This window comes from Panthera uncia, assembly GCF_023721935.1.
Source record: "Panthera uncia isolate 11264 chromosome A3 unlocalized genomic scaffold, Puncia_PCG_1.0 HiC_scaffold_12, whole genome shotgun sequence".
In the NCBI taxonomy this organism is placed as follows: domain Eukaryota; kingdom Metazoa; phylum Chordata; class Mammalia; order Carnivora; family Felidae; genus Panthera; species Panthera uncia.
Window position 1 is genome coordinate 36852294 of NW_026057579.1, and position 25170 is coordinate 36877463.

Here is a 25170-nt window from a genome sequence, read left to right on the forward strand (position 1 = left end):
AGGATTCCTTTCACTTGAACAGGAAAGTCATTTAAAAATAGCTACAGAGTTAAGGATTATCTTTTCATCCAGCTTGAACAACAAATTCAAACTAAGCCACTGCATTGCCCCCAGTGGACGGACGATCGCGAGCCCTCGGTTGGGGCTTGGCGGTGCGTGATCTTGGTCAGTCTGCCACGCTCCCCCGTCAGGCTACCCCGCCACTTTTCTAAGAAGAATCTGAAACTCAAGGCTCCACGTTCTTGCAATGAGAGTGTGCGAACAGTGCTTCCGACCTGGGGATTTCCCCAGGGAAATTCTGGGATGAAATACTAAGCAAGTTATTAGAATTGTCCTTAAACGTCTACGGTACTTGGTCAGGGTACGAGTGTGAATATTAAAACCTGTGCGTTTCTATAGGTCTTCCCAGTGTTTGTTTCTCAGCAGACAGAAAAAAAACAAAATGCCAGCCTCGATGAATTGTTTATCCGGTGAAGCATTCCACCTGCATTGGGGAAAATGGGTTTCACGTTAGCATGAAGGAATTCTCATAAATCCAAAATATCTACCGATAAGCTCAGGATGTGTGATCAGTTACTTTCTGGTTAGTAATTGGTACAAAATGTGAAGAATCAATAACGTGTAGCGTTTGCTGATTTAACCAGGCAAAGCAGGTTATGTTCACTTAGTCGTGGACTAATCCTTCAGAGATAATCAATATTGTAATTACAATACATAAAGAAACAACAAGGAAAAGGAAGCCATAATAATTTATTGTAAATGATGTCTTTCTGGTGTCTCTGGAACATTCCCAAAACAATTACAGCTCATTTTTCTACATTGTGCTTCACTGTGAAGACTTAGCATATAAATCAGATGATTATCTAATTGGATTTTGAGTCTTTCGAAAATTGTTAAATTTCTAATTTCTTCCTCTCACAGCATACTCGGGAGTTATGATACACGAGGCAAATGGTTAGGAGCGTAATTAGGGCCCAAGAACGGAGCATATGTTACGTTTAACCTTGTGAATATAAAGGCTGAAGTGCAGTCGAGTTCTGTTTAACCTTGATATCGAGACCAAATGAGTAAAGTGTCTGTTAATGAGGAGAAGAGAAAAAAGAAGAAGTCACTGTAATCATATGAAAATCCATGGAATAAAATCTACATATACTCAAAAATGTCTCTCTATAGCATTTCACAATATCGCCAACTAAATATTAAACTCTTCAAAAGGTCTGTATTAGAGGTGACTAGAAAACAGGTTTTTATTTGGCATTGATCAATAGCATATTTGGAGACAATCCGTTGCTCTCCCCCTGCTTTTCTGGTTTACCTTGAAGAAATCCCTATCTGTTTATGTTCTCGTCATTTCTATGGTGAACCAGTGAATCACATGCCATAAACATAGAGCTTAGTGCTTTGGGAACTGCTGAGGCATTAAAGCATCCTGGTGTTTCTGTCTGGCACTCTGTGAAACATGCAGGACGCATGGCCATTTCCGAACGCGTTCACACGCACTTTGGTTCCACAGGGCCCAGTCTGGGAATATGGGCAAGAGGACTTCACTGGGCCTTTCTCCAAGCGATGGTTCTATGATTTAAGGAAGCCAAGTACATTCAAGGTAAGAGAGTCAAGGAATTCATTCCAATAGGCATAATTGACTTTGACACAAAGGACAGAGAGGACTAGAAATGGAGGGGGGCATTGGCCTCTGTTCTTTGGCTCCAATAACAGTGCCCTCCTGGCTCTACTAAATCACCTAATGGTCCACTGTGAGACATACTTCTTCACCTCTCCATTTAGCTCTTTCCTGTGAAAACACAAGCCTATCTCAGTGTGTTTATTCCTTACACGTGGTTCCCGACATGCATGTCCCAAAGGGAAAGTGAATGTGTAGTGAAGCACTTCATATGAGGTGTGGACCGCAATACTTGCCTTGGAGTAAGAGTTCGATTGCTATTATACCAGTATTCTCATCGCCGTTGGTTGTCGCCCCCATATTGGCCGTTCCAAATGAAAACAGTTAAGTAACGCGGAATGCCCTAGAAACCCCCAAGCATCAACCAGGCATTCAGACTGACAGAGACGTCCAGAAGAAGGACATAGGGACCATTAAACCCTACTTCCCCAAAACAGTCCTATCACACAGTCTTCTCCTGGCTTACCCCTAAGCCTATTTTAAATTTAAAGGAACCTAAGCTGCCGCAGACTGAATGTCTGTGTGCCCCCAAGTCGGTAGGCTGAAGCCCTCACCCCCAAGGTCGTGCTTTTAGGAGGTAGGGTCTATAAGAGGTGATGAGGTAGTAAGGGCTCCACCTTCATAATGGGATTAATGCCCTTATAAGAAGAGGAGAGAGAAAGCTGTCATCTCTCTTTCTGCCATGCGAGGACTCACCATGTATTCACTCGGGCCTTTTGGACCTTTTCGAACAGCGAGGCGGTGTCCCGCTAGTTCTCGCCCCAGATTCCGCAATCCTGGAATGCCTCCATCTCTAGTTTTTATGTCCGGGTCGTACAGCTTATTAATTGCATTCAATTGCATGTTACAATCATGGGCTTCGCTACTGGCCACAGGAAACTATTGCATTATTTTTTGTTTGGTCGCCTGCCCTTTACTGGCGCACGGAGCCCTTACCTTTCTTTAAAAACAAAATTTTTTTTAATGTTTATTTCTGAGACAGAGAGAGACAGAGCATGAGTGGGGGAGGGGCATAGAGAGAGGGAGACACAGAATCCGAAGCAGGCTCCAGGCTCCGAGCTGTCAGCCCAGAGCCCGACGCGGGGCTTGAACTCACGGACTGTGAGATCATGACCTGAGCCCTAGTCGGTCGCTCAACCCACTGAGCCACCCAGGTGCCCCAGAGCCCTTATCTTTCTGTACATACCCTCGTTTTTTTAAGGTACAAAGAAGGAAATCTATATGAGCGGTCAGCCTTCCCCGTGACCCTCAATGCAAACAAAACTTCCATCTGTTTGTTTTATTTCTGCGCGGTGCCCTGAGGCTCTCTCCGGCCTCCAGGAGCGTGCTGGATGATGAGAGTTCTGTCTTGGACACAGAAGGCCAACGTTGGCAGCCCGGGTCTTCCCTGTGCTCGTTTTTCACTTTAATGAGGTCCTTGAGGGCAAAGGCAGTTAAAAATATAAATAAAAAAATAAATACATCTCGGGTGGCCACGCAGGAGGCCAAATCTGAGACCCGTCCTCAGTATACATTGGGTCTATTAAAATACATCTCTGAGCCAATAGAGGGCAGAGCCCCAGAAATCCTGTTTTTCAAGGAAATAATAATAATTAAAAAAAATCTTTGAACACTTCTAGAAAACCCCGAAGTTTTCTAAGTGTAAGTAAACGGGGCTGGTGCCTGCTTCCCTGGCCATTTCAACAACAGAGAGAAAGGCGGGAGGGCTGCAGACAGGACATTCTAAGTCACTAGTGGTTCTGTGCATCGTGAGAGAAGTTAAACAGTGTTGAATCCCTGGCAGTTGTCAGCGTGTGTGTGCGGGAACATGCGCGTGCGTGTGTGTACTGTTTCTAATTTTGTCGTTCACGGCTTGTAATTAATTTCTTGGTTTTCTTCTCTTTCTTTTCTTTTCTTTTTTGGAGAAGCGCACATCAGAACACGATTCCCAGTGAAACCACTTACACCCAGCCTTTCAACTCTGGAGGATGCGACAGCCTATGATACACGGAAAGACTACCAGCCCCGTGTTTTATTTGCGCAGTTTAAGGAACTTTGGCTCCAAGAGGCTACGTGGCTGGCCCGAAGGAAACCAACATCTTCAGAAATCAGTGAGTCTTGCCTTTTCAAGCAAGATTACATTTTTATTTCCCCCCAGTTTTCCTGAGATATAACGCTGTATAAGTTTAAAGTGCGCCAGTAACGATTGGATGGACTTATGTATTGCGAAATGACTACCGTGATAACTTCAGTGAACACTCATACCCTCACATAGTTACATATTTTATATTTTGGTTTACAAAATCAGTAAGAAAGGGAAATGGCGATACCTTAAGGCCAAGACAAATTGTTCTTCTATTCCATTTTCTAGAATAAACACAGTGCCAAGTGACACAAAATGTTCCACGATGTTGGAGTCGAGCCTGAGGAGGAGATCGGGATCGGTGAACTTTCTGCAGGCCTCGGATCCGGGCGTCTCCACGGTGCCCCAATAACAGCGGCCACCTCGAGGACCTAGCAGGCAGTCACCCGGCCAGTTGCACTGGAGTGCCAGCAGTGACAGGGCAGGGGATGGTCCCCTCTTCCGTACTGTTTCACCTGGAGAGGAGATGGGCCATGCAGACGCTGAACTGCAGTCTTCTTACCCCTATTTTTGTCACCAGGGGCCAAGGTTCTTCTTAGTTTATGTAGTGCACAGACCCGACAGACATTCTTTCGAGTAAAAAGCCTTTGGCACTCATTTGGAGACTTTTACTATGTTCTCTTTCGCTACATTCTGGCACCTGTCTCTGGAAAATGCAAACGTCTGCCTTAATATCTTGCCTCAAAACCATAGAAGACAGTCTTCATACTAATGGCATTTGTTCCTCATGAAAGATATTTTTTTAAAGCTTCTCCAGCGGCTGGGGTCCAGGAAAGGAGAGGGCGGATGAGAACTCATGAAGCTCTTAACAGGTGCACGACCACACCCAGGTGAGGAGGACTACAATTACAACCCAAGTTCTTGGCTCCATTTTTCTTCCTCTCTTGACACGGCAGAAAATGCAACATAAACCCTGTGAATGTGGAAGATTGGCTGTGTCCTACCTCTGTGAAGAGAAATTAAATTTTTCATTAGCCAACTTGAATTGTTTCTTATTTTTCATGTATCACTTTGCTGGACATAGGGCTAGTCTCTTACAAAAGAGGCATTTTTCTCTTAATCATATGGAAATTAGGGATCAATTTGTTGATGAGGCCATGAAGTGAAAATTCTGAGCTTCATGGTCGATTGGGCATTAAAAATATGACTGGAACTGGCACAGAGGCTCAGAGCAATTAAAATGGCAGTGATGTTTCACCGCGGAACGGTGTGGGAGAAAAATCACCCTTGCACGCACCCAGTGCTGCTCTGTTTTAGTGTATGTGCCCCTGGCCCCGGTAAGGTTCACCGTTCACCACCCAATGTGACATCTTAAGAGCAAAACATTGTTTAGGAGGGGTTTTTTTTTTCCCCAGGAAGATAAACTACCACTTAGGAATTAACAGTCCAAGAAGTTGAATGTTACAAAAAATTTCCGTGCAGCATAAGGATTTCTTTTTGAAGATAACGCCTGCAAGGATGACAATTTCCCCTGGATCTCAAGAGAATGCATAGTGAGGTTGTCTGGTTCACTTGAGAATAAAACCAAAACACAACAAAAATATCAGATAAATTGTCAAAAATTGTAATGTCAACAAAGGCCCTCAAGTTAGATACACTGGCCCAACGTTACTCACGAAATGTCAACAAAGGCCCTCAAGTTAGACACACTGGTCCAACGTTACCCCTACTCTGCCGATGACAAATGTTTTGTCGGCATCAGCCCGTTTTGGAAAACCACTGTTATTGTAAAATCAGTACATTCTCAGTGTGTTTCAAATTACTGCAAAGTTTTGATTAACTCAACCACAGAGAGGACCAGAATGATTTTTGACAGGCATTTTGATTTTTAGAAGAAAGCAGATCGACACGTTTATCTGGTCTTCTATCTCAAGGAAGTAACTTTTAAGACGCTTACACGAAAACTTTGCTCTGTGTGTTCGTTAGCCTGCAGTTAGCTGTCAAATAAAACACTTATGTCCCCAACACGGCGTGATCACGGTTGATCACTGTAGACGCTAAGCAGCGGTAACGTTACTGTTTTTCACAGAAGGACTCCGTTTCCCTCTCCAGATGCTCTTCAGCACTAAGGGGATCCTGGTTTACACTCTGGGCTCAGTCTGGCCCATCGAGAAACAGAGGCCTGAAGCAGTGGATGGGTGTGGATGTCACGGCAGGTGTCCGAAGCTGGGAAGTCAGTTATGGCCATCGCCCTCAGTGCCATATGTTTTTGCTGTCTGATCTCTCAGGAGAAATTCAGACCTGGGGACGGGAGGGACACAGTGTAGGTATGTGGCCTGTATCCCGTTATCCCATTTTCCCAACTATCACAAGGTGTAGGCTTGTCCTTACGCCCATGGTGGAAGCGAGGCAGACAGGGGCTTTGTGAAGTTCAGTGATTTCTAGTGATCACCCTCAAAACCACGTAGACTGGAAACAGCAGAGTCACGAGCCACACCCATTGTCCTGTGGGGCCCCCAAGTCTGAGCTACCCTGATGTGAAAGCACGTTCACACCTGGCCGACTCCACACCTCGGGGCTCGGAATGCCGAGGTCGGTATTAAGAATGGAATACGTTGTCAGACACACGACTGCAGGTACCAACGTGCAAGATGTGTTTCGAGTGACCCTCCTGAGGAACATTCCTCTCTGATCCAGCTGAGAGGAAATTTCCCAAATTTCAGCTACCGGATGTAGCCTAGCAACTTCTTTTCTTTCCTCTGGTTATTCCTTCCTCTGGTATTGCCTCTGGTTAGTGGCAGAGACCTTGACCTAATTGATTGTTTTCTCCCAGACGTAGATAATCACAAAACCTACTTTCTAAAGTTCTTCTTTTACTAAAAACTTCTAGAAGGCAAATTATTTTTCTTCAGAAAATGACCCCAACTTCCTGGCCACAGTTGAAAAACCCAGCAAGGAACATTCCATCTCAGCCGGGTCAACGGAACCCCAAATCCCAGAAATGGGGAACAGGCGGAAGGGAGGCAATAGGTCTGGGGCAGCAAACAGACGAAGCTGGGCCTCGAGGATGTCCGGGTGCTGAACTGGAGGCCAGATTCAGCAGCGTGGACTTTATAAATCTCGCAGTAAACTGTGACAACACAAAGGTCCCCAAGCACTCTCTCCATCTGTGATATTTATCTTCTAAAAGGCCTGGCCTTCTGCACGGACACACATTGAGTAATTCCCAGGTTGGCATTTTCTTTTTTCTGCGTCTCAGTTTTCTGACCTTTGCGGAACTGCCAGAGAGGAGGTCGTCCACCTGCAACTGTGTGTGTCTCCGGGACAGAAGGAACGCGGGCAGGGCGTCAGGGAGGGGGACTGGAGGGACTTGGTCTGCGTTAAATGCTTCTATTTCTGGAGCAGGACGTGAGCCGAGAGAGAGAGCGAGCCACGGCGGCCGATTAGGAGGCAGCGTAGGGTGTCACCCCCACGCTGGCCCGAGCCTCCCAGGAGGAGGTGCGACGGGAGATGAGCAAGGCGAGGAAATGCCTTAAGGGGGGAAGACAAAGAGAAGGGTCTCCCGTGACACTGCGCCTCAGACAAGCTGAGTCTCAGGATACCAGACACCGAGGAGCTGGGCTTTTCAATACCTGAGGGTTTGCTATCAAAAAACATGGTGAGAACTCCCGTCTCCGCGATGGACCGTGTGTGGAACAACTCGTCTGTGTCACTGAGAACACAGCCTTCCTTTCTCACGCGCAGTCAGAGGCTGGACAGAATCTCCTCCCGGGTGACCTTAAAATGACGTTAAGAGGGGACACCGAATGCACGGCCTACCTTGCTACCCTCTTCCAGATGAGTCAGCTTCCTAGGACGTTGTGAGAAATTCTGGCCACGTTTCCCGGCAAAGCCCCCGATGGCCCCAGGACAGTTCATCTGCTCCCTCTGTTCTTCCTTCGGTTCATGCACTGCGCCCCCCCCCCCCATGTCTGGGCTAATAACAGGCTTACAACCTCATGGGGCAAATACTTGGGGGGGGGAAGGAGAGGTGAGAAGGGGTAGTCAGACGATGGTTTGGGGGACGGGGAACACAACGCCTCCCGCAGACCCGTTTGAGGTGGGGCCCCCTGGGAGCCCCTCCAGAAGCAGGTGTGGATAACTGGGGGGGGGGTCTGTCCTGTTCACTGGTCGGGTGCCCCCTGCTGGATGAATTGTACAGCAGGTTCTGTGTATTTTGGAGACCCCGCAGCTGACAGAGCAAACTCGTTGTTTGCTTAGAAATTTTTTTGTTTGTTTGTTTGAGAATTTAGGGGATCCACTTGGTAAATGATCTAAAAGGGCTTGTGTGGAACAGGAGGACAGATCGCTCGTGACCCGACGGGCTTCTACCCGGGGCCCGCAGACATCAAGGCCAGAGACCCTAGTTATTATCCAAAGTGCGTCACAAAACCGGGTCCAATCGCGGCCCACGTGGCAGTGGCTCTTAGCAGCAATGACGCCCACGTGACTTGGGGTCCCCGGAACAGAATGCCGGAGACGTGCGCTCCAGCCGGGACATCAGTGGCACACGTGGGAGCAAAGTGTGCGCACGCGTGCAACACCCTGGGCCGTATTTGCCCGCGTCGGGGCTGGTAGGCACCGGGAGCCTATCGCGGGCAGCTAACCGCAGGTTTGCGTCTTTGGGAATGAATTCTCGTTTGCAGACGAGGAGCTCTGGGCCCGGTTGTCAGTCGTGGTCGCTGGTGCGGCCCAGCGGACCGTGGGGCGGACCCTGGAAGCAGTTACACTGCAGGCGTCTTCTCGGTCCCCAGAAGGCAAAACGATGGCACCGCTGTCGCCGCCACCGCCCAAACCGGAAGTCGGGCACGCCCTGGTGACCTCGCCATTGTCCTGATCGTCACCGGCGCCGCCGTCCCGCTCGCATCGGCGGCCGTTGGACACTCGCGGGGCTGAGGGCTTGCATGCGTCATTCGCTTCCCCAGCAGTCGTACGAGATCAGCTGTTACGAGCATTCCCATCATGAGGAGTTTCCCATTTTTTAAAGACAGAGAATCAGAGTTCAGACAGACTCGCCAACGCCCATACGGCCGTTTCATGATACAGCCAGAATGGGAACCCGTAAGGTACCTTTATTCTGGCTCTTATCTTGCGTTTGTAACACATTTATTAAGCACCTCCTGCATGGCCGGCCCGTCGTAGAAACTAGGGATTCATTAACGACCGAAGCAGAAGCCAGGCCCCTCTGGGGGGAAAATAAACTGTGTGATTCGCCTAGTGGTGAGGAATTCCGAGGAGAGGAGCGGGGCAGGGTCCATGGCTGGAATTATGGAGGGGGCGGGGGGCGGGCGTTTCTGGGTCTCCACTCGCTTCCAGAGTCCGGCCTTCCCTCCCCTCCTGTCCTTGTTTCTTGGAATTCTATGGGACTCTTACCAAGGGTGGACTGCTGTCACAGCTCGGCTCTTTTGTTGGAATCCTTCCCCTCTGCCCAAGAGTGACCAACCCCATGTCCCCACCGAACAATCTTTGTCGTCTGGGGGCGCCTGGGGGGGCTCAGCCGGTTAAGCGTCCCACTTGGGCTCAGGTCATGATCTCAAGGTTCCTGAGTTCCAGCCCCACTTCTGGCTCCGTGCTGACAGCTCAGAGCCTGGAGCCTGCATCGGAGTCTGTGTCTCCCTCTACTTCTACCCCTTCTCTGCTCATGCCCTGTCTCTGTCTCTCACAAAATCAGTAGACATTAGAAAAAAATTGTTGTTTTCATCTTTGCCGTCTGTCCAGACCCATTCAAGTCACATCTTCCCTGTGGAGCCTCTGGTCCCACCTTACTTGCCGTGGGGAAGAGTGGGACAGCGTAAGAGCATGCGTGTGAAAGCCTGTGCCTGGGTGTGAGCGTGTGTGTACACGTGTGTGTGTGTGTGTGTGTCAGAGCTAGCTTCCCTGTGCGGCCACAGCACTTTGTGCACATCTCCAGTAGAGCACATCGTAATCACACCCCGTGTCTTTTGTGTCCATCCCCAAGATGGAGGTGACACTCCTTGAAGGCATTATTTCTTTTTTTTTTTAAATTTTTTTTTTAATGTTTATTTATTTTTGAGACAGAGAGAGACAGAGCATGAATGGGGGAGGGGCAGAGAGAGGGAGACACAGAATCCGAAGCAGGCTCCAGGCTCCGAGCCATCAGCCCAGAGCCTGACTCGGGGCTCAAACTCACGAACCGTGAGATCGTGACCTGAGCCGAAGTCGGACGCTCAACCGACTGAGCCACCCAGGCGCCCCTTGAAGGCATTATTTCTATTTCTTGCACACACTTACACGAGCGAGTGAACATACCACATAATTACATTAAATATATTCAGTTTCACGTCTTGACTTGATTTCAGATAACCATTGCCGACAGCAGGCGGGGCCTCTGACATGGCGCTACCCCTCTGAGTCCAGTTTTTAATTAATAACAGAGATATTATGATTGTTGCTTTCTTAGCTTAGTCCTCGCGATCACTGATTATGGGCGTGAACGCTCCCCAGGTCTCTTTCATTGGGTATAGTCTGCGCTTAACAATAAAGCCTCGCGATTGAAACAGAGGCTCAAATTATATAGATGAGAGAACGTTTTAAACAGCACAGGCCGCGTCAGCATCAGCTGGTGTTATCCCTTGCGAAGTTCCCCCCGTGCCAGGGTTTGCTTGATCTTCGAGAGGCGTGTTACTCTTTACGGTGAGTGTTCCATCTATATGCTACCCTTCCCAGGGGCGAAGAAAAGTATTCTCCCGGGGGGGCAGGCAAGATGTGAATTCACACAGAAATTGTTAGAGACAATTGTTAAAAATGAAACGAAACTTGCATGGCACATCATCATTTTTTAGAACGGTTTTTAAATCAACTTTCCTCATCACAATGATTGGTGGATGATCAACGTAGCCGAAGGTCATGTGAAGACAGCATGAGCTCTTTGAAAATCGCCAAGAGGAGGGAGACAGGACTGAACAGGATGGGAATTAAAATGAGGTTCACAATCAGGACGTTTGCGACTCTGGAAAGTAATCATCTGAGAATATGCATTTGTAAATTGGACCATTTGTTGGTTAACGATAGCGGTAAACCCGGTGATAGTAAGTGTTTCCTAGTAAATAGCAAATTACAGAGATAGACTAAAAGTCACAAAACCAGTTTCCTCAGTAATCCCTTACGTTATTGTGAATAGCTCACAAGTAACGTCTTGGGCAAACACGTCTCCCTTGCAACCCACAGCCGCGCTTCTTTAACAAGGTGGCTTTTTATGTAACGAGTGCATTTTGAAAAATAACTTTAAAATTACTAAAGTAAAGGTGATCATTTAAAATATCAAAAATGAGAAGCGGTGTGAGGCAAGTATCAGCAGTAATCTTAAGACTTTGTAAAAAGATAGTTTTTGTAAAATAAAAACAAACTTCATATAGTTTTAAAACTGACTTTTTCCCTCTGCCATGTATCATGGCTACTTCCCATGCTAATTTATAAACTTCAATAATGCTTTGCATGGTTGGCCAGTGTCTCCTCTCGGTTTATACCCCTGTACAAGTCCACTGGTAGAGCATTTGAAGTCTTGTCTAAGTCTGGCTATTCATGCAATTAATATCGTTCTGACTCAATTTTCTGCACATTCTTACATTTCCCCCATTCATTAATGTGTCAAGGAGAATGGATGTATTAAAGAATATGCGGGGCGCCCGGGGGGCTCAGTCGGTTAAGCATCTGACTTTGGCTCAGCTCGTGATCTCGCCGTTTGTGGGTTCAAGCCCCGCGTGGGGCTCTGTGCCGACAGCTCGGAACCCGGAGCCTGCTTCGGATTCTGTGTCTCCCCCTCTCTCTGCCCCTCCCCCACTCGCCCTCTGTCCCTCTCGCACTCAAAAACAAAGAAACATTTTAAACATTTATAAATTTATAAAAAAGTAAAGAATATGCCATTTTTAATGGCCTAGGATATAAATCTGTAAATGACTCTGATGAGCACATTTGCTGACACAGACACCAGCAATGTGTGCGAGCTGGACCCCCTCATCTTTCTCAATTCAGGGCGGTATTCTTTTATGGTTGCCCTTGGAGTAGTTTTAAAATGCCCCTTTTTATATTTCTAATAACTGGGCCATATGATTATTGATCACTTGCAGGGTGTGAGAAATTCCTTTTTCATATAATGGAGTGTTTCAGGTGGGTGATGGATTCGGGAGAAACGAACACAATGATGCCTTTTATATCTTTCCGATTAACTTAGCCAAGGAGACAGGCCTTAGGGGAGGCCAGCTGGTTACGGGGCAGAAGCAAATGTAACGCTTTGTGGGTAAATCACCCCTGCTTTGCCGGGTCCCTGAGGAAGCTCCCAGGTAGTCCTTGATCAGGTATGAGACCCAAGGTTGTGGTGTCCCAGGCCTGTCACTGGCAAAGCTTACAGCCCCGTTCCAATAACCCGCTCCTTCTAGGGGAATCTAGAAACAATGCTGTGCCGACCTCCGTTTTTCTGAAAAGTGACTTCCCAACGTATTCTGTTCCTTTTCTGTCAGTTGGGTCCATACTTGTTTTGATGGCTTAGAAAGATTCTATGTGTTTTCAGGATCTTTATAAGTTGCCAATCACAGGCAGCACACATATTTTCCAATCCATTTGTTTTTGAACATTTTCCACACACAAAAGTATCCATCGTTTTCTTTACAGCTTCTGCTTTGGAGTTTGGTTTCAGAGATGAAACCAATCTTTACCTATATTAAAAATCATAATTTTCTCATTTCTTGTTTTACACATTTAGATCTTTCACCCATCTCTAAGTAATTTTAGAAAATAGTGCATGTTCAGAATCGATACTATTTTGTCATGGGTTGAAATAATTCATATTTCCTTACTGATTTGAAATGACGTTATCATATAAATTTCCGCGTGCAGGTGGATGGCTTGGGGACACCGTAGCCCTTTCTACTGATGTGCCTGCCTATTGAGGCAACAGTTTCACCTGACAATATGCTATTAATTATCCATATTTGCATCGTATAATACACAGAATGCAAATCTTGCCACTTCCCCCACCAAATCATGACTTTTCTCGAATGTTTTTATCGATTCGTTATCACAGGTGGGCTTCAGGGATGTTCCTCATGCTTCCAAAAATATTCATTGGGATTTTGAAGGTGGTTGCACTAAATGCATAGATTAATTTTGTGAGAAAAACAGTATTTATTCTCCCCACGCAGGAGCACGGTGCATCTATTTACTGAGTTTTTAGATGCCTCCTGATATTGATTTGAAGTTTCCTCTGCATGGTGTTGTATTGGCAGTTAGGTTCATTCTCAGACACGTTTAATCTGGCTGCTGAGAACCATTATTTTTGCAAAAGTTAATTTTTACATATAAGAAATTCACTAGTTTTTATAGCTATTTGAAACTAACCATCTTATTGAACCTTGGTATTCTACAATTTTGGTTGATCTACTTCATTATTTTCTAGGGTAGAATTTATTTCATCTTCAAATAACCCACACATTGCACACATTTTTTATTAACCTTTTTTATGTTTCAGGCTCCGTCTGTGGTGTTGGGGCACAGAAGGGAAAAAAAAAAACAGAGAGAAAAGTTCTTGTTGCCTGAAGCTAACATTTTAGTAGAAGAATACAGACAGCTGATAAATAAGTTAAATACAAATAGAATAGCATCTACTACTAAGGGGTTATAGGAACTATGAAGAAAAGCAGAGGAGGAAACAGGAATCTGGAGTACTAGAAATGGGATGAAGTTTTTTTTTTCCTCCTAATTTAAACTTTTTGTCCCTCTCATTAAAAAAAGAAAGAAAGAAAGAAAGAAAGAGAAAAAAAAGAAATAATCTTAACAGCATCAGCCAATGACCAGAGAGTAGTCATTTTACAAGGCAGCTTCAGTATTCATTTTTTTCTTCGTTCTGTATTTAGAAGACATGTTTGTATTTTTTCAGTGAAGAAGCTTGATTTTAGCAAATTGCTTGAGGTAGGTATTCTTTACCATGTTAAAGAAGCATTTGCTAGACTAGACACTTATAACTTTCTTGTAATAAAGTTGATGATGTTCTTCTCTTGCTCTACAGGGGACATACTTTAGAATCAAAGAAACAGATATGGAAACAAAAGAATCAGAAATGATATCATGTCAAGAAAGCATGAGAGACTCAGAGTAGCCAAACTTGCAATAGACATACTGGACCATAAAACAATGACTTTCTTAAGAGAGACAAAGGACATTTCATAATAATGAAATATGTGTGTGTGTGTGTGTGTGTGTGTGTGTGTATACACATATACTTAACAACAGAGTTCTAAGTTACTTGAACCAAAAACAGAACAATTCAGGGAGAAATAGAAAACTCAACAGTAATAATTGCAGACACGAATAGCCCACTTTAAATACTGGACAAGACAATTGGACAGATTATTGACAAGTTTAGGTAAGACTTGAGCACTATAGAAACCAATCAGAGCTAACATACCACAGACACAACACTTTACCCAAAAAAAACAGAATACAAATTCTTCTCAAGCATAAATGGAGCACTCCAGAGGGTAACATCCATTCAAGCCTGTAAAACAAGACTTCTGAATTTGAAAATATTGACATAGATATGGATATCTATATCCATATCTACAAGTATCTACAAGTATATTCCAAATATACATAGATATGGGTATCTATATCCATATCTACAAGTATCTACAAGTATATTCCAAAATTTCAATATAACTAAACTAGAAATCACCATGAGAAAGAAATTTGAAAAATTCATAAGTATGTGAAAATTATAAAATATGTTTCTTAAAAAAACAGTTGGTCAAAGAAGAGACTAGAAGAGAAATTATAAAATATTTTCGGATACGTTAAAATGAAAACAAAACATACCAAACTCATGAAATGCAGTTAAAACTATTTCGGAGAAAATTTACAATGGGAAATGTTTGTATTAAAAAAGAAAACAGACCTCAAATCAATAACCTACCATTTTTTACCTTGAGACACTGAAAAGAAAAACAAAATAAACCTTAAGAAAACAAGGAAGGAAGTAAAGATCGGAGCAGGAATTAAAGAAATAAGGAAAAGAAAAACAATAGAGAAAACCAAGAAAATGCAAAGTAAGCCCTTGGGAACGATCAACACACTTGATATATTTTCAGCAAGACAAACCAAGAAAAAAAGACAGAAGACTCGTACCATCAAAATTAGAAACATAAGAGGGGACACTGGGGCTGACTTTACAGAAATTCAGAAAGATTGTGATGAAATACGACTAACAACTTACGCCAACAAATTAGACAACTTGGATGAAAAAGAGAAATTCCTAGAAATGCAAAACTACCAACAGTGACTCATAAAGAAATACAAAATGCAAACATACCCACCACAGGAAAGTGTCGAATTATTCGTATGAGAACCTCCCATGAAGGAAAGAGCAAAGCTAAAATGGTTTCACCGCCCAACCGAATTCGCAATTCAAATGGCAAATTCCACCAAACATCCCAGGAAGAATTAATACCAGTCCCTCACACAATCCTCCCAGAAATCTAAGGAAGCATCACTCTCCAGCACATGGTGTGCGTCTAGAATTTTCCTGTTCCCAAACCAAAGGTACTGCAATAAAAGAAAACTGCAGACCAAGAAATCCTCAACAACATGCCAGCAAATTTCATCCAGCAGAACATAAAAGGGATCATGTGAATTACCACCACCACGTGGGATTTATGTTGGGTATGCAAGGTTCTTACGACAGCCAGAACCCAATTATGATGCGTTGCATTAAAAAAATAAAGAACAAAAGCCACATGACCATCCAAAGAGATACAAGAAAAAAAAAAAAAAAGGGAAAGAAAAAAAAAAACATTTGAGAAAACCCAACCTCTTTCGTGACAAAAACACTCAGAAATTAGACACAGGAAGGAACTTTCTTAACCCAGTAAAGGGCATGTAGGAAAATGCCACAGCTAACACGTTCACACTGAATGACTGACAGCTTTAAGACGAGGAGCACATCGGCCCATCAAGGCTGCCGGGTTTCACCAGGCCGTCCCACATTGTATTGGAAGTTCTAGCCAGAACAATCAGGCAAGAAAAAGAAACAAAAGGCAACCAAATTGGAAAGCGCAGCCACTTTACAAAACAGTTGGCCAATTTCTCAAAAGGCTAAACGTAGGGAAATCAGATGACTTTCTAAATCCACACCCCCAAGTATCTCTCTAAGAGATTTGGAAACAAACATCCACGTAAACATCCTTCCCTGTCCCCGAATGTTGATAGTAGCATTTTTCGTAACAGTCAAAACATGGAGACAGCTCAAATGTCCATTGTCTGATCCTGGATAGGTAATGCGGATATCACGTACAACGGAATAGTATTCTCCAATAAAAAATGAAACGCAGATACAAGCTGCAACGTGAAAAAACCTTGAAACGTTATGCCTAATGAAAGAAGCCAGTCACAAAGACCGTGTATGGCATGATTCTATTTATATGAAATGCCCAGTGTATGCAAATGTATGGAATCAAAATACGGATTAGTGTGCCCAGAGCTCGGGGAATTTGGCAGAAAAGAGGAATGGCTGTGAATGGCATGAAGCGATGAAAATATTCTAAAAGTAGATAGGGATGATAGTGAATAGATAACTACGCAACTCAATAAATATGCGAGGAAGCATTGAATTGTGTACTTTCAGAGGATGTGTTGTAGGGCTTGGGAAAGATATTAAATAAGGCTACCAAAAAAAAAAAAATACTTGCTGATTTTATCAACGTATTGTGGCACCTTGTTGACCTACTGGATGCATTGCGATGGTCCTATATGTTCGATGAGGCTTGTTTTCCTGCAATAAATCTCAGTCGGTCTTATTGTATGGCTTCAGCAGCATCTAGTAACTTTTTTACGACTTTGAACCCATATTGTTAAAGTAGGTTATACCATTGGTCACATTTTTTTATGGTTCATAAAATGAATCTAAGAGAACTCCAATTTCTTTTTTCTTTTTTATTTTTTTTAATTTATTTCTTTTTTTTAATATATGATATTTATTGTCAAATTAGTTTCCATACAACACCCAGTGCTCTTTTTTAATTCTCTGGGTTATTTTGAAATAGGATGTGACTTATGTGTTCTATAAAGTTTGATTGGAATTAACCCACAATCCTGTATGTACCTGTGTAGTTTTGAGGCACTTCATTGCAAACTTTGAAAATAATTTCTGTGCTTACTGCCACATTTAATATTTAACACTTGTCTTGTGTTGTCTCATTAATTTAAATTTATATTAGAAAGTGAATATTTAAAATTGGCTAACATTTATGTACAACATTTGCTTTGAATTATTAAATGCCTCTGTAGCTTAGGTTATATAGCCTTAATCAATTTCAGTATGATATATTGATACTTTTTCTTTTTTGTTTTTGTTGGACATTCACTTACTAAAAATTTCAAAAATTATTTTTGGCTGCACTGTCAGTCCTACTAATTTTCTGTCATAACTCACTAATTTCTCCTTATTTCCTTTTTACAGTTTATTGGTGTATACAGTTGTTTAATACTTGGATTCATTGTTGATTTATATTCATTTATAGTTTTGGTTTAAAAAAAATTTTTTTAGTTTATTTACTTATTTTTGACAGAAAGAGGGAGAGCAAGCAGGGGAGGGTCAGAGAGGGAGAGAGGGAGAGAGAGAATCCACACCGTCAGTGCAGAGCCAGATGCAGGGCTCGAACTCAGGAACTGTGAGATCATGACCTGGGCCGAAATCAAGAGTCAAGCACAGCCCACTGAGCCACCCAGGCACCCCACGTTCCATGTTTGTTTTTATTTTTTTTACACTTGATCTTAGCCAAAAGGCCGAGAAGCGATGTTTTTATTTTTTTTAATGTTTATTTATTTTTGAGAGAGAGAGACAGAGCACAAGCGAGGGAGGGGCAGAGAGAAAGGGAGACACAGAATCCGAAGCAGGGTCCAGGCTCCGAGCCGTCAGCACAGAGCCCGACGCAGAGCTCGAACTCACGAACTGTGAGACCGTGACCTCAGCCAAGGTCAGACACTTAGCCTACGGAGCCACCCAGGAGCCCCACGAATCCTACTTTAAATGCAGCTGGGTAGTTAGGAGGATGTGCACCCCTGCATAAACACGGCACATCTGAAGTAATGGAATATTTCCATCTCATACGTGAATTTTTATGTTTCTCTTCTCGGTAGGTCTCTTGCTACCACATCCAGGGAACAACTGAATTTTATTACAGAGTGGATTTATTGTTTATAGATTTATTATACGTAAATTGAATTACGCAGTGAGTATTCTTTCATACTAGGCTATTTTTGGTTCCCCATTCTGGTAATGTGTGCAGAAAGTATCTCAAGAACAAAGCCAGAACAATGTTGGGACTAATTTAATTTTTTGCCCTTTCCCCAGGATCCCAGATCTGTATTGCCTGCTGTCCAAGATCTGACCGTATTTGCGTCTGAAAGTTTTCCAGTTTTCTAGCTCTTTGCTTGAGAGAAGAAAAATCTTCAACTCTTCTAGTCAGAAGTAAAAGTCTTTTCATTCTCTTTTTCTTTCTTTCTCTTTCTTTCTTTCTTTCTTTCTTTCTTTCTTTTCTTCCTTCCTTCTTTCCTTCCTTCCTTTCTTTCTCTTTCCTTCTTTCTCTTTCTTTTTCTTTCTTTCTTTCTTTCTTTCTTTCTTTCTTTCTCTTTATGTAGTTGTCTCTAATAAGATATTTTAATTAATTGGTATTTTTATCATTATTTTTGTTATTATTACAGCTAATACATGGATATTTATAACAAAAAGGATATAACATTTATATGGTAAAGTATTAGCCATCTGTTTTATATAGCATTTACATATATATTTTTTGTTATTTGTGTATTATGTGCTTTTGAGATATCTTATAAGTAAAATTAGTTAAATGATGATATAAATGAGATGATAATTTGCAATTAGGGATTTGTCTTTCTCTTCCAGGCTATTATTACAGGATAGTCTTTTTGGTTTTTTTGTTTATTTATTTTTGAGAAATAAAATAAATATTCTCTCAAATTTTTGAGAGGGAGAGCATAAGCAGGGAAGGGGCAGAGAGATAGGGGAACAGAGGGTCTAAAGCAGGCTCTCAGATCACAGCCCGGAGACCTTACACGGGGCTCGAACTCACACACCATGAGATCATGACCTGAGGGGAGGTCGAGAGAGGAGAGGCAGAGAGGAGAGGGAGAATCCCAAGCAGGTTCTGCATGGTCAGTACGCAGAGCCTGAAACGAGGCTCGAACCCACGAAACTGTGAGATCATGACCTGAGCTGAAGTCAAGAGTCAGTCACTTAACCAATCTGAACCACCCAGGTGCCCCTGTTGAACTATATTTAATATGCACGTTTACCCGTCATGAACTCAATGAAAAACCAAGCAGGTTGCAAAGAGTATTTCTCTTCTGCTCCTCTCAATAAAAACATGATATTGGAGATTGTATATTACTACATCAATAGTAGTTTATAACTTATTTCCATTATTTTATTTTTTATTTTACTTTTCATGATTTATCACTGACAGTTTTCTACCTTTCCAATTAGGAAAACAATTCACTTAGATCTTGGCGAAAACTATGACCCAAAATAAACTATTCTTTTGTGTGGATGATAAAACATCATGGCACCAAAAGAGTCAAATCGCGATTATCCACGGTTCATTCTCCTTCTCATATTTCAGTATTGTTATACATTGTTTTAATGTAACCATTTCCTGTTACTTGCTTTTTATAGCAACACAGCTTTTGTTTCAGGAGAACACCTGCTAAAGACCATTTTGAACATGTTGCACTGTCAGTTAATACTATTTAAAAATATGCTCACAGTTGCCATCAGAGGAAATTTGGTATTTTTTATTCATTTTAATATCCAAAATAACCTACTTCATGATGGATGCCAGAAATTAAAGATTTTCCACACTTTGGGTTTTTCTGTGTTCCTGAAATCAGAGCTGAAAATATAGGCATCATGTGTCTATCATTTTATATAGTGTATTACATCATTTCACTTTCTAAACACACCCCAAGTCTACCGTCTTCATATTAAGAATTACGACAAAAGGAAACTCTTAAAAACGTAGTCATCTATTCTGAGCCACAAGTCTCAAGTCTAAAATGAAATACCAACCGTGGAATTTACATGTAAGGTCAAGCACAATGGCTCTTTATGCAGTGCGGTCTTTGATTTTTAACTCTGAAGATAAGTTCCTAGAGACGGATTGCATATAACTTGCTAATTTCAAAATTTGGAAAGGAGAAGAAAAATTTCTGAGAGTCCCTCACTCTAAACTCCTTCCTCTTTGTGTTTGCCGGGGCTTTTCCATGGGGAACATCGCGTGCCTGGGTAGCAGCCGTAGCTTATAATTTAGTGGGACGCATAACTGCTCCCTGATGGAAGCTTTCTCCCTGACGGAACTGGAGCCTCTAACCCGCAAAGGCTAGAGTTTCAGGAAAGGAAACCGCATGTTCCCCCAAGCAGGTCACTGAGAGCGATGTGAAGGAGAGCCGCTCTGACTTGCGCTCACTGTTTCAAAGACGCAACATCACAGCTCCGGAGGACGCGGCACCGTGTGATGGTCGCGATTACGGGCGGTCCACCCACAGATGGCACCCCGGAAGTCTAGTTGGTGCCACCTTCCCAGCAGCACGCCCACGGGGCACAGTACCAGGGCAGCTGGCTCCCGTCGTCGTGGGGTTATGGGCTCAGGCGTCAGTGTGGGGCTGTGTGCACAGAACTGGGGAGTCACTGTCAGGTGCATTTTGCCTCCCCCGTTGGTCTTCTGTTAGCAGGCTCTGCCTTTCCCCTTATTGGTTATCGATCTGCTGCTCAGAAGCGGATACTGGGCTAGGGATACAGGCACCTGTAACCCTTCACAAAGTGTCCATCTTTGGGGCGCCAGGGTGGCTCCGTTGGTTAAGCGTCTGACTCCGGCTCAGGTCACGATCCAACTGTCTGTGAGTCTGAGCCCCGCGTTGGGCTCTCTCCTGTCAGCCCGGAGCCTGCTTTGGATTCTCTGTCTCCCTCTCTCTCTGCCTCTCCCTCACTAATGCTCTCTCTCTCTTTCTCAAAAATGAGTAAACGTTTGAAAACACGTTCACCTTCTTCCTATTTACCTCCGTCCTGAGTGGCGAAATTCCCTCTGAGACAGCGATACTCACGCTAGAGACAAGTTAGCCACAGCGATGGCCAAGAACGAGCTAAAGTCATAAGAGCACATATTTCCATACTTAGCAAAATTTTACCTTATGCTGCACACTGACCCATTGGTTTTTTAGGGGAAAAGAAGCTACTTGAATTAACTACGTGAGTGTTGCACATAAAATATTTTAAATGATAGGTCTTGTGTAGGGAAAATGAAAGGGTGTTCGTGGTAGTGAGAATTTTGGAAACCCCTGCTCTAGACGTCTCTCCATCTACCCATGCTGCACCCATCGGACTTCTTCCTTCCGCTGACGGGTGGCCAATCCATCCACGGAGGCTGAGGATACCGCTGTGCTTCCTCCTGCGTGCTTGCCCTCTGGCTCCTGAGGGACTCATCTGCATAAGCCCACGCGCACACCTTCCGGAATCCCCTAGACAACTGTCTTTCGGCCTCACGGTGCCATCCACTATGACCACATCGCTCCACCACCCTCCTTCCAAATGTCCACCTCCCTTTCTCTCAGTTCGTAGCCACTTTGTCCTCATGCTTCTCAAGTGGCTTTTCTACTTGATTCCTCCTATTTCCTTATTCCCTCTAACTGCTGGCTCCCCTGAAATGGCTTTTGACAAAGTGACTAGACATTCACATGTTGTCAAATCCAGCAAATGATATTTGAAGCCATTTCATTTCTTCTTGTTTATTCTCTCGGGAATTTTTGACGCACTGGACTATCTCTCCCGATTAAATCGCTGTTCTTGGAGCTCAGGATTTCACATGCTCCCGGTTTTGATTCCTATGGCTTTTCTCTCCTTTGTTTGTTTTCTCTTCCTATTTTTCCTAGTGACTTGGGAAGCCAATTGAATTTTGAATCCTCTCCCGCTCTGTCCTGTCATTCCATCCTTCTCTTATTTTATGGCCTCGGATAATGTTAAATACCACTTAGGTACCGGCAGATCCAAAATGCACACCTCACACTCGGACAAAATTCAACTCTAGAGGTCGTATCCTGCGCCCAATGGACATCTTACCAACATGCCTCTCCGATTTTCAAAATTATAATATCTGAAACTGAATCCTCATTTCGACCCTCTTAAATGCATCCTTCCATGCTTTTACCTCTTAAAACTCCTGTCCCCACAGTATACCTGGTCTCGGGCAATCACACCAGTCTCAAATCATTTGCCCTACATTTGCTTCAACATTCGGAGGTATTTCTGAAGAACCTCTTTCCTTCACTCCTACTGGCCATGTGTGTGCCAACCTCAAACCCATCCATTTCTTCTCAGTTTCATAGCCAACGGCCTCACTCGCAATTTTCAAGCGATCACCCTCCAGTACACGTCCACATACACAGAAACTTCTTAACATGTCCAAGGACACACCGTGTGACCTGACCTCTGGAATGACTTACTTGGCATCGTGTTTCCTCGGAAGTGGGACTCACTCCCCTGCCTCAGGACCTAGGTACGTGCTGTGCCTTCAGTGTAAAAAGGGCCCCCTCTGTGTTCTTCTCCCGGCTGGCTCCTTTTATGTCGTCTGGTCGCATTTTAAACGTTACGATCCCAGGGATGTCCTCCTGACCACCCACCACCGACATCTTGTGTTTTCCCTTTCACGCTGTCCTGTTTTCTTCCCCAAAGTCCCGATTATGTACATTTGATATTTTACTCTTTTATTATAGATGTGTGCTGATCACCCTGTCTCAGAAGAGCAGAATGGTATCTGTCCTGCCCTCTAACATATCGAGCAAGGGGCTGGCAGATAGCAATTACTCGATATATATTTGTTCAATGAACACACAAAGTAATTCGCCTATCTTCACTCTCCAGGGTCAGCGGGGTGTGCAGTACTTTTCCCTTGACCTTTTTGTCATCTCCCTCGACGTGGAAGAAGCTGGAAAGCCCGCACACAAGATCTACTGTCTGTGCCCCACCCACAGTTTCAACTCTATGCATCCTTTCCGTCCCATATAAGGGACCAGGTTTCAAAGGACAGACGAAGACATGACGACAGGTCACGGGTAAGACAAAAGACCTAGGCTGTCAGGTGCCATTCTGGTGTTGTAGCCCTTCAGGGATAGGTCGCCTTGCCCACGCTTTTGAGAGCGCCTCCAAGCCCAGGGCCTGTGAAAGTCTCACGTAACGCCCTCTACATGTTAGGGCCCCCAGCCTTTCTACAGATATTATCGCAATCAACCGCTCAGGTTGCCCTGTGGATAGGGTTGGTATTGTATGTGTCTTGCAGATTAAATAAATAGCTGAGTCAAAAGCATCCTTGCTGTAGGCACGTTTATGCTTCGTCATTCGACCCTCTTGTGGATGAAGGACATCACGAAAAGGGGTCTGTACACCTTCTCTTTACACAGATTCCTGTACAACCTGTGCTGCTCAGCACCAAGAACTGGGCTGACATTAAGGGTGTTTCCTTTGTCCCCAGTTCTTCCTATATTGCAAGGCCAAGGATTGTACCTCTAAAATATCCCCTGTAAAAATCACGTAATGCGCTGAGAGCTGCCCCTTGAAAAGACTGCCTCACAACATCCTTGACAAACTGCTCAAGGTGGGGTGAGGCACAGGGTCTCAGAGGCAGGCTGCTGTTAGCACTCGGCCAGCCATAAATTAAGTGCCTGCATGCCAAGTGGGTGTCCTGTCGGAAGAGTCACAGACACGACCGGTCTCTGCCACAGATCTCGGGAAAAAAAAAAAAGAAAAGAAAGTCGCATAAACAATATCATTCATGAGCTCCGAAACCGAGGCAGGCATGTAAAAACATCGGGGGGAAAAAGGGAGAAATGGGAAAATGTTACAGTAGTGTTATCTTTGAGAGGGGAAAAAAAATGCACTTTATCCCAATTGTCTCCAAAATTATGCAACCAAAGGAAAGGAGCCTGTCAAATCCCTTCCTAATTAAATTCATACATTTGTTCCTTTTCAAAAATGGCCACACGCCCCATCTGCTAGTGCAGAATGCTTGGGTTTTTCAGCCAATATCCTCACGCTAAACCGTGCTGCAGAGTCGAGGGGCACAGGGGCCCTGGGCGCTCAGAGCAGCTCCCTGAAAAGAGGTAAAAGAATTTCTGTTTGCACTCGAGTTATTTATCTACACTTTTATGACGAGAAGACGGAATATTGAGGGAAAGTTAAATCATCGGAGGGTTCAAGCTGCAGGCACGGCTCTGACAGGCTGACGAGCATTTTTAGGGGTATGATAATTTGGTCGAAAAGCAGTGATTCTTTTTAACAGCTCATATTAAATCAGAGGAGTCGTTAACTAGAGCCACTCAAAAAAAGTCTGAGGCACCTCACGCACATTTTCCGCGGCACGCACGTTTACTCCGTGGGTTAGTTGCCTTTGTTCTGGGCTACCGTACAGGACCCACGGTGAGCCCTTCTGCCCCCCCGAAGGACGCGGAAACGTTGCTCTACGTGATCCCCTCGTCATTGTGACCTTCTCCAGACACCTCTGTACGTTCTAATGTGACCTCCCTCCCAGTTTCGGATCAGGTGCAACCCTGTGAGTCCCACAACGCCGGTTCTCCAGAGCCATATCCTTCCTTCCTTCCTTCCACCTTCCTTCCTTCCTTCCTTTGTTTCTTCCTTCCTTCCACCTTCCTTCCTTTGTTCCTTCCTTCCTTCCTTCCTTCCTCCCTTCCTTCATGCTTCTCCGTCCACAAACACTCAACATTTTTGAGATCTCTCAAAATCTCTCCAAATCTCTCAAAAAATTGAGAGATTCTTATTCTCTCAAGCCAAACGCTGTGCAAAAGCTTAAATCTCTTCTTCCTTTGGATTCCAGGTCCTCATTACATGAGTCATTCAACCCATCAGCACATCGTAATTCATCTTGCATATGGTTTGATTGTTCCCATGTAAAATTTGTGTTGATGTATGAATTTTAATAAATCTGTAACTACATAAGATCTCATCAGGCAAACTCTAACTGTTTAGGGTTATAATTGTTATTATCAATAATAAAATCTATAGTGAGTGCTCAGGAATCTGGCTGGAAGATTATTCTTGCTTCTAGTAGATGCCGCTGGATAAACTTTCAGGCAATTTTGTCCGAGTAAACTGCCTGTCTTGTTATCCAATTACACACACTCACGGGCAGCACGACGTCTCCTTGACGTGCCTGAGCGTTACAGCCCCTTCTGCTAATGGCATCGCCCTCCCTGCTCCCTTCAAAAGTTAATATCACATACATGTTTTGGAAATAAAAGCTTTCCACGTTGCTACAAAAGGCCATATTTCATTCTTTCGCATTGCCAAGTAGTATTCCAT

General features: G+C 43.9%; 1 long non-coding RNA gene across 1 annotated transcript; it reads left to right on the forward strand.

Annotated features, from left to right (window-relative positions):
- The first annotated feature begins 8335 nt into the window (after positions 1 to 8335).
- On the forward strand, positions 8336 to 23139 carry LOC125937721 (uncharacterized). The gene is made up of 4 exons (XR_007462484.1): positions 8336 to 8848; positions 17928 to 18019; positions 18142 to 18258; positions 22720 to 23139. It is a non-coding gene; the product is annotated as an uncharacterized LOC125937721 (long non-coding RNA).
- Positions 23140 to 25170: the final 2031 nt, after the last annotated feature.